Source organism: Nomascus leucogenys, chromosome 15 (genome assembly GCF_006542625.1).
Source record: "Nomascus leucogenys isolate Asia chromosome 15, Asia_NLE_v1, whole genome shotgun sequence".
NCBI classification, from domain to species: domain Eukaryota; kingdom Metazoa; phylum Chordata; class Mammalia; order Primates; family Hylobatidae; genus Nomascus; species Nomascus leucogenys.
In genome coordinates this window covers 74,666,115-74,676,552 of record NC_044395.1, presented here as the reverse complement: position 1 = coordinate 74,676,552, position 10,438 = coordinate 74,666,115, and the positions used below count along the sequence as shown (strand labels likewise).

The 10,438-nt window shown below is 39.4% G+C and overlaps 1 pseudogene; it reads right to left on the bottom strand.

Annotated features, from left to right (window-relative positions):
- Positions 1 to 2,104: 2,104 nt before the first annotated feature.
- On the bottom strand, positions 2,105 to 2,837 carry LOC100598154 (annotated as a pseudogene).
- Positions 2,838 to 10,438: the final 7,601 nt, after the last annotated feature.

Sequence of the window (10,438 nt, the reverse complement as noted above, 5' to 3'; positions counted from 1 at the left end):
TAAAATGTATGGGCACTTGGCTTTAAGGCCTGGACCAAAACTCAAAGAGTCTGTTATATGATATTTGTAAATCCCTTAGCCCGCTGCCTGGCACACATTAAGCATGCAATCATTAGGATAAAGGAGGGACTGGAGGTGGGAGGAGAGGAGGAGAGGTTGTTGTTATTTTTGTGGTAGTAGATGATGTTGTTACTGGTATTATTCACCTCTGTTTACCCATCTGTAAAATAAGAATAGTAATTGCTGTTCCACTGACTTCACAAGATTGAGGGTAGTTTGAGGGAAATAAAAGCTCTTTAAAGTGTAAATAGCTGCATAGACAGCGGTTGTCCCAGTACTAATAATCATGGTGGCCACTGTAACATCCTGGCTCCTGGCGGTAACCGGACCTTAGCTCAGCTGCTCTGGTCGGCTGGCCTGGGGCCCAGCAGCTTTTTTAATTTGCATGAAAACCTGCCTAATGGGTCTGCCGCCAGGTGGCAGTGAAAGCCACGCTGCGGTCCCGCTAGGTCCCCTGAAGTGCAGTCCCACCTTGTTCAGGAAAACAAGTTAGTTCCCTGAGGACTCCCGGATGAAGCACTTTTTGCTGCTAGGCACTGTGAGGAATACAAAACTTGTAAGGCACGGTCCAGCTCTTCAGGAGCTGCAGTGTGTTAAACAAAAGTGATCCAGGCTGTTGTTTTGGACTGAGCTCCTGCGCTAGGCCCAACAGCCCAGACCAAATCAAAGTGGAGTCACTCGTAGTAAATGCCACAAGATCAAACTGAAACTTTAAGGAAGCAACAGATCCCAAAACAGACCTTTTTTTTTTTCCCCCTGAAAACAGGGGATTCCAATCTACCCAAATCAGCAAAATAAGAAAGTCCCCTCTGCTTTAATCCTTACAGAAAGGTAGCCTGAAGTAACCTGATGTAAATCGATCGGCTTTTCGAAAGTCTTTGATTCTGTTTCTTCATCCCCACCTCACAAAACTCACTCTTCTGCCATTGCCCCGTGGGAACTCTTATTCTATCTTGTTGAATGGAGGCTGCCCCAATTCAATCACGAATAAAAGCCAATTAGTTCTATACATTTGTGGTAATGTCTTTTGACAAGTGTAACAAAGGAAATTGACCCCCAAACAACCCATCCAATAGAGGAGATCCCAGCTAGATCAGAGGGAGGACGGCCACTGTGGGAGCCCTTGGAGGCTGTGGGAACAGGAGGAACTCCCTGAGATGTGACATTTGAGCTGGAGTTTTATGAAGGACATCTTCACTTGGTTGAGAAGAGTAGAGGAGGTTACAGGAAGAGGAATAAGCAAATGCAAAATACATATGGCCCATTTGGGAAAAGGTATGGGCATTTGGACATGAATGATGAGGGGGTTGAAGCAGATGAAATTAAGAGCAATGAAACCCAGAATCCTCATAAACCATCAACTAGTAAGGTGTCAACAGGTGCTTCTGCTGACACTGACTGGGATAATGGCATTGAAGATGCTTATATTTTAGAAGCTACTGAAGATGCTGAATTAGCTGAAGCTGCAGAGAACAGTCTTCTCAGTTACAACAGTGAAATGGATGAAATTCCTGATAAACTAATCACGGAAGTACTATACAAGTACCTAATTCACTATGGACACTTATGTCACCAGGCTATAATTTGCCTGATGTCTGTGAGATTTGATAACAAATATATTGTCATTAAACCTGTTTACATAAACTAAGTTTTATCACTTTGTTTTCCAATTTTTTCTTTCTATAAACCAGTTTTACCGAAAATTAGCTTTGGTGTACTTAAATTCAGTAGAAATCTCCTTCTTAATCAAAATTAGTTTATGTTCACATCAAGTTAATTTTATGTTTATTAAAACTCTTATATCTGGGGCTGATTAAGATACGACGTCAACAGTTTAAAATTTATTACTCAAGATATTAGCCAGAAAAGATGATCATGGCCTTTAAAACTATTTGAAAACCAGATGCCATTTAACATTGTTCACAGTCATTTAATTTGAATGACAAATATTAGGTTCTGATAACTAGGCCATACTTATTTGCAAAAAAAAATTATTTATAAAAATATAGTTTCAGGAGGTAACAGTAGCATGAAACTAACATTTCTAAAGGCACATTTTAGTAGGCTGCGCTTCTTTCTGGTCAAGGAGCTTCTCTAATTGATGGTTGATATTTTGCAGGTGATTTTCAGCTCCCAAAATTGTTAAAATAACAGAGCTGGAAGGCTGGATGAATTATACGTTTCCTTTATGTTTGGTTCTTTCTCCTGAACATCTGAATAATCTTGATAAAGCCATTTTAAATTAGATAAGAAATAAGCTGCATTCCTAAGGAAAGACTTTCTCTCCTTAAGTTTATCACATTTTGTTTGTAGTTGTTTCAGCTGTGGCTCTAACGGAAGCAGTTCATCCTAAACTTCAATCAAACGTTGCCTTTTCTTTTCAATATCTGAAATCATCTTAGCATTCTTCCTTTTCAAATTTTTCAACATCTGGACTTCTTTAAACATTTTGATGGGTTCTTTTTAATGTTAAAATAAAATGTGTTGATGGCTTTCTTACAAATTTTAGATTCTACTCTTTGTTTATACTCTAGGAGGATTTTCTCAAATGTGGGCAAAACAATATTCAACTCCATGATGTTACTGGTTTTCTTATAGACACCAAATATGCACAATGTTGGAATCATCTGAGTCAATGGCTTTACTTCTTGATTTCTTCCTTTTGTCATAAGACATCTTTCCTTTTTCTGAGTTTTCAATTAAATTTCTGTTGCCAAGGTCTCTTTCTCAACAGAGGGCTGGGCACTAAGAGGTCCTATCTTTTTAGAAGTGCCATTAATTCATTCCTTTTTATGGCTAAGTAGTATTCCATGGTATGTATATATATATATATATATATACCACAGTTTCTTTATCTGCTCTTTGATTGATGGGCTGGTTCCACGTTTTTTCAGTTGTGAATTGTGCTGCTATAAACATGCATGTGCAAGTATCTTTTTCGTAAAATGACTTCTTTTCCTCTGGGTAAATAACCAGTAGTGGGATTGCTGGACAAATGGTAGTTCTAGTTCTTTAAGGAATCTCCACACTGTTTTCCATAGTGGCTGTACTAGTTTACATGCCCACCAGCAGTGTAGAAGTGTTCCCTGTTCACTGCATCCATGCCAATATCTACCATTTTTTAATTTTTTTTTTATTATGGCCGTTCTTGCAGGAGTAAGGTGGTATCACATTGTGGTTTTGATTTGCATTTCCCTGATCATTAGTGATGTTGAGCACTTCATGTTTGTCGGCCATTTGTATATCTTCTTTTGAGAATTGTCTATTCATGTCCTTAGCCCACTTTTTGATGGAATTGTTTTTTTCTTACTGATCTGAGTTCGTTGTAGATTCTGGATATTAGTCCTTTGTCAGATGTATAGATTGTGAAGATTTTCTCCCACTCTTTGGGTCATCTGTTTACTCTGCTGACTCTTCCTTTTGCTGTGAAAAAGCTCTTTAGTTTAATTAAGTCCCAGCAATTTATCTTTGTTTTTATTACATTTGCTTTTGGGTTCTTGGTCATGAAATCCTTGCCTAAGCCAATGTCTAGAAGGGTTTTTCCAATGTTATTTTCTAGAATTTTTACAGTTTCAGGTCTTAGATTTAAGTCTTTAATCCATCTTGAGTTGATTTTTGTATAAGGTGAGAGATGAGGATCCCGTTTACATGTGGCTAACCAATTATCCCAGTGCCATTTGTTGAAAAGGGTATTCTTCCCCAACTTTATGTTTTTGTTTGCTTTGTTTAAGATCAGTTGGCTGTAAGTATTTGGGTTTATTTCTGGGTTCTCTATTCTGTTTCATTGGTCTATGTGCTTATTTTTATACCAGTACCATGTTTTGGTGACTATGGCCTTATAGTATAGTTTGAAATCAGTAATGTGATGCCTCCAGATTTGTGCTTTTTGCTTAGTCTTGCTCTGGCTATGTGGGCTTTTCTTTGGTTCCATATGAATTTTAGGATTTTTTTTTCTAATTCTGTGAAGAATGATGGTGGTATTTTGATGGGAATTATGTTGAATTTGTAGATTGCTTTTGGCAGTACAGTCATTTTCACAATATTGATTCTACCCATTCATGAGCATAGGATGTGTTTCCATTTGTTTGTGTCATCTATGATTTCTTTCAGCAGTGTTTTGTAGTTTTCCTTGTAGAGGTTTTTCACCTCATTGGTTAGGTACATTCCTAAGTATTTTATTTTTTTGCAGCGATTGTAAAGGGGTTGAGTTCTTGATTTGATTCTCAGCTTGGTCACTGTTGGTCTATAGAAGAGCTACTGGTTTGCATACATTAGTTTGTACACCATTTGTATTATTAATTTGTATTTTTCCAGATAATATATTATCTGGAAACATTGCTGAATTATTTTATCAGTTCTAGGAGCTTTCTGGAGGAGTCTTTAGGGTTTTCTCAGTAAACGACCATATCATCAGCAAAGAGCAACAGTTTGACTTCCTCTTTACCGATTTGGATGCCCTGTATTTCTTTCTTTTATTTGATTGCTCTGGCTAGAATTTCCAGTACTATGTTGAGGAGTGGTGAGAGTGGGCATCCTTGTCTTGGTCCAAGTCTCAGAGGGAATGCTTTCAACTTTTCCCCATTCAGTATTATGTCGGCCATGGGTTTGTCATAGATGGCTTTTATTATATTGAGATATGTCCCTTGTATGCCAATTTTGCTGATAGTTTTAATCACAAAGTGATGCTGTATTTTGTGGAATGCTTTTTCTGTATCTATTGAGATGTCATGTGATTTTTGTTTTTAATTCTGTTCATGTGGTATATCATATTTATTGCCTTGTGTATGTTAAACCATCCCACCATCTTGGTATGAAACCCACTTGATCATGGTGAATTATCTTTTTGGTATGTTGTTGGATTCAGTTAGCTAGTATTTTATTAAGGATTTTAGCATCTATGTTCATCAGGGATATTTGTCTGTAGTTTTCTCTTGTGGTTATGTCCTTTCCTGGTTTTGGCATTAGGGTGATATTGGCTTCATCGAATGATTTAGGGAGGGTTCATTCTTTCTCTATCTTGTGAAATAGTGTCAATAGGATTGGTACCAATTCTTCTTTGAATGTCTGGTAGAATTCTGCTGTGAATCTGTATGGTCCTGGGCTTTTTTTGTTGATAATTTTTTAATTACCATTTCAATATCACTGTTTGTTGGTCAGTTCAGAGTATCTAATTCTTCCTGGTTTAAGCTAGGAGGATGAGCGTCCTGGAAATATCTTTCCAAGAATTTATCCATGTCTTCTAGGTTTTCTAGTTTATGAGAGTAAAGGTGTTCATGGTAGCCTTGAATAATCTTTTGTATTTTGGTGGTATCAGTTGTAATATCACCTTTTACGTTTCTTATTGAGCTTATTTGGATTTTCTCTCTTCTTTTCTTGGTTAATCTTGCTAATGATTTGTCAATTTTACTTATCTTTTCAAAGAACCAGCTTTTTGTTTCATTTATCTTTTGTATGTGTTTTGTTTCAATTTCACTTAGTTCTGCTCTGATCTTGGTTATTTCCTTTCTTCTGCTGGGTTTGGGTTTGGTTTGTTCTTGTTTCTCTAGTTCTTTGAGGTGTGATCTTAGATTGTCTATTTGTGCTCTTTCAGATTTTTTTTTCTTTTTTTTTTTTTGAGACAGGGTCTCACTCAGTTGCCCAGGCTGGAGTGCAGTGGCTCAATCTCCGCTCACTGCAAGCTCTGCCTCCTGGGTTAATGCCATTCTCCTGCCTCAGCCTCCCGAGTAGCTGGGACTACAGGCACCTGCCACCACGCCCGGCTAATTTTTTTGTATTTTTTTAGTAGAGACGGGGTTTCACCGTGTTAGCCAGGATGGTCGTGATCTCCTGACCTTGTGATCTGCCCGCCTTGGCCTCCCAAAGTGCTGGGATTACAGGCGTGAGCCACAGTGGCGCCTGGCCTCTTTCAGACTTTTTGATGTAGGTGTTTAGGGCTATGAACTTTTCTTAGCACTGCCTTTGCTGTGTCTTAGAGGTGTTGATAGGTTGTGTCACTATTGTTGTTCAGTTCAAACAATTGTTAAATTTTCATCTTGATTTCGTTTTTGACCCAATACTCATTCAGGAGCAGGTTATTTAATTTCCATTTATTTGCATGCTTTTGGAGGTTGCTTTTGTAGTTGACTTCCAGTTTTATTCCACTGTGGTCTGAGAGAGTGCTTGACATAATTTCGATTTTCTTAAATTTATTGAGGCTCATTTTGTGGCCTACCATAGATCTATCTTGGAGAATTTCCATGTGCTGTTAAATAGAATGTATATTCTGTAGTTGTTGGATGGGATATTCTGTATATGCCTGTTAAGTTCATTTGTTCCAGCATATAGTTTAAATCCATTGTTTCTTTGTTGATATTCTGTCTTGATGACCTATCTAGTGCTGTCAGTGGAGTATTGAAGCCCCCTACTATTATTGTATTGCTGTCTATCTCATTTCTTAGGTCTATTAGTAATTGTTTTATAAATTTGGGAGCTCCAGTGTTAGATGCATATATGTTTAGGATTGTGATATTTTCCTGTTGGACAAGGCCTTTTATCATTGTATAACGTCCCTCTTTGCCTTTTAACTGCTGCTGGTTTAAAGTTTCTTTTGTCTGATATAAGAATAGCTACTCCTGCTCGCTTTTGGTGTCTATTTGCATGAAATGTCTTTTTATACCCTTTACCTTGGGTTTGCATGAGTCCTTATATGTTAGGTGAGTCTCTTGGAGGCAGCAGATAGTTGGTTGGTGAATTTTTATCCATTCCACAATTCTGTATCTTTTAAGTGGAGCATTTAGTCCATTTACATTCGATGTTAGTATTGAGATGTGAGGTACCACTCCATTCATCATGCTATTTGTTGCCTATATACATTGTTTTTTTGTTTCTGTTTTTTAAATTGTATTTTTGTTTTATAGGTCCTGTGAGATTTATGCTTTAAAGAGGTTCTGTTCTGATGTGTTTTCAGGATTTCTTTCAAGATTTAGAGCTCCTTTTACCAGTTGCAGTAGTGGCTTGGTAGCGGCAAATTCTCTCAGTGTTTGTTTGTCTGAAAAAGACTGTCTCTTTCCTTCATATATGAAGCTTAGTTTCACTGGATACAAAATTCTTGGCTGATAGTTGTTTTGTTTGAGGAGGCTTAAAATAGGGCCCCAATTCCTTCTAGCCTGTAGGGTTTGTGCTGAGAAATCTACTGTTAATCTGATAGGTTTTCCTTTATAGGTTACCTGTTGCTTTTGTCTCATAGCTCTTAAGATTTTTTCCTTCAGGCCAGGTACGGTGGCTCATGCCTGTAATCCCAGCACTTTGGGAGACCGAGGTGGGTGGATCAAGAGGTCAGGAGTTCGAGACCAGCCTGGCCAACATGGTGAAACCCCGTCTCTACTAAAAATATAAAAATCAGCTGGGCTTGGTGGTGCATGCCTTTAGTCCCAGCTACTCAGGCAGGAGAATTGCTTGAACCTGGGAGGCAGAGGTTGTAGTGAGCTGAGATTGCGCCATTGCACTCCAGCTTAGGCGAGAGAGTGGGACTTTGTCTTGAAAAAAAAAAAAAAAGAAAAAGAAAAAAGATTCTTAACTTCAGATAACCTGGTGAGAATGTGCCTAGGAAATGCTCTTTTTGCTATGAATTTTCCAGGTGTTCTTTGTGCTTTTTGTGTTTGGATGTCCAGGTCTCCATCAAGGCCAGGGAAGTTTTCCTCAATTATTCCCCAAAATGTTTTCCAAACTTTTAGATTTCTCTTCTTCCTCAGGAATACCAATTATTCTTAGGTTTGGTTGTTTAACATAATCCCAGACTTCTTACAGGCTTTGTTCATATTTTCTTATTCCTTTTCCTTTGTCTTCGTTGGATTGGGTTAATTTGAAGACCTTGACCTCCAGCTCTGAATTTCTTTCTTCTACTTTTTCAATTATATTGTTGCGACTTTCCCGAGGGTTTTGCATTTCTTAAGTGTGTCCATTGTTTCCTGAAGTTTTGATTAATTATTTATGTTATCTATTTCCTTGAATATTTCTACCTTCAATTCTTGTATGATTTTTTGGATTTCCTTATGCTGAGCTTCACCTTTCTCTGGTGCCTCCCTGATTAGCTTAATAACTAACCTCCTGAATTCTTTTTCAGGTAAATCTAGGATTTCTTCTTGGTTTGGGTCTATTGCTGGTGAACTAGTGTGACTTTGAGGGTGTGTTAAAGAACCTAGTTTTGTCATATTACCAGGGTTGGTTTTCTGGTTCCTTCTCATTTGGGTAGGCCAGATGGGAAGATCTAGGGCTGAAGGCTGTTGTTCAGATTTTTTGTCCCATGGGGTGTTCCCTTGATGTAGTATTCTCCCCCCTTTTCTTATGGATGTGGCTTCCTGGGAGCTGAGCTGTAATGATTGTTATCTCTCTTCTGGGTCTAACCACCCAGCAAGTCTACCAGGCTCCTTGATGTTATTGGGGGTTGTCTGCATGGAGTCCTGTGACATGAACCATCTGTGGGTCTCTCAGCTGTGGATTCCAGCACAGTATTTGAGGTGTCTCCCAGGTACTGCAGGAGCAACCCGCTTCCTTTAGGGGGTCTGTGGGACCTCTCAGATTTCCTGATTTATTCCTGCAGTCATTCTGGAGCAAAAATTCATGATGCAAGCCTCCCCACACTGCTCTGTCCATCCAAGTTAGAGCTGCAATCTAGTCTTGCCTCCGGTTCGCTATCTCTCAAATACTTCTTGAAGTTCCCAAGGAATATTTGGCATAGAATCATGAACCAATCCATCAGTTTTAACCAACGCTTGGCCCCACCCTCCAGCTTACCCTGGTTCTCCCTTGTCAACGTCCTCTGATGTCATATCTGCATAAGGGAGCATCCACACACCCAGAAATGGCTGTTCCCTTTCTGCTTGAGCCCAGAGTCTCACAACATCTGTAACTCATCTCTCCATCAGGACCCACAAACATTTCAAGGGGCTTGGCAGAAAATATACACCCCCCCCAAAAATGTCCTATCTCCCTCTTCTGCCTTCCATCCCAATTAAATTGTAATTGCTTATAATTTAAGCAATTATAGTACTATATATTATCCATGGGGGCTAACAGTACATAACTGTCATGCATATCAGCTCATATAAATAGAGTCCAAGAGGGTGACCGGTCCACCAGTTCTGACTCCCAGTTTGGGTTCAACTAGGACACTCTTGTGCGTATGTAACTACAATGTAGCAGTGACAAAAGCTATCTAGTTGCAAGACAGGAAAAGGGCATGTAAACCAGACAAGTATATCTTGGAGGAGGGGCATCTAAATTAGCCTTAAGCAATTAATAGGAAAAGTTGAAGGGATGACATAGGGATGACATTCCAGACAGGAGGAACAGCATAAGCAAAGTTGCAGAGGCATCAGCTTGGTGTTGCTGGTGTGTAAAATGCAGGGCAGGGAAGAAGAGGTGAAGTTGGAGGAGTCAACGGAAGCCAAATGAAAGATGGTTTTATAGATGATATTGAGGAGATTGTACTTTCAGGCAGCAGGGAGGCCATTGAGGGTGTTTAGCAGAGAAGAGGATGATTAACTGTATGCTTTAGAAAGATTCTTCTGGTCACCTAGAATAAATTTGAACAGTGTCAAAGAGGAGGAGTGGACCTACCAGGCAGGCTGTTGGAAAGATTAGGGTAAGAGGTTATAAGGAACAGGGCTGAGCAGTGGTTAAGGAGAGCAGGAGGAGGAAAAGGAAGAGGAGGAAGAGGAGAAGTGGGAGGAGGAGAAGGATGAGGATTGGGGCAGGTTCATAAGTAGAGAAGAGAAGGACAGCTCTCAGAATTATGGCTTAAATACCACATGTATTGTAGGCACTAAGACAGATAACATAGTAGAAGGGAGAATTAGAAGATGGGAAGTTCCTTTCTGAAGATGTCTGTGATACCTTTTGGGAGTTGACAGGTAGACCTGTGGAAGTATGCATCTGAAGCTCAGGAGAGGTGTCTGAGCTGAGGATATAGATTTGGGGTCATCAGAGGGGAACTTTTGTTTGTGGATGGGTTATTGCCGGAGAGCATCTAAAGGACAGAAGAGTGCTGAGGGCAGAGCTTTGCGGGACATTGATGTGTAAAGAGCAGTCAAAAAATAAAAATAAAAAGTCAACAAAGTAGATTGGGATATCATTGTGATAGGTACAGTCAAAGGAAGGGAGAAACTCAAGGAAATGAATTGGTCAACAGTACCAATTGGTGCGGAGAGGTCAGATGCAATCAGGACTTAATTTTCAGCAAGTCCTGATTGCATCTGACTGCATCAGATGTGCCTAGCCAGATTGCAATGTGCTGAAGTTTGGGTGGCAAGGAAGGGAGTTGAGAGAGAAAGGATAGACAACTCTTTTAAGTTTAGAGGTGGAAGTAGAGAACAATGAGGCATTCGTGTGAGGAGGAGCC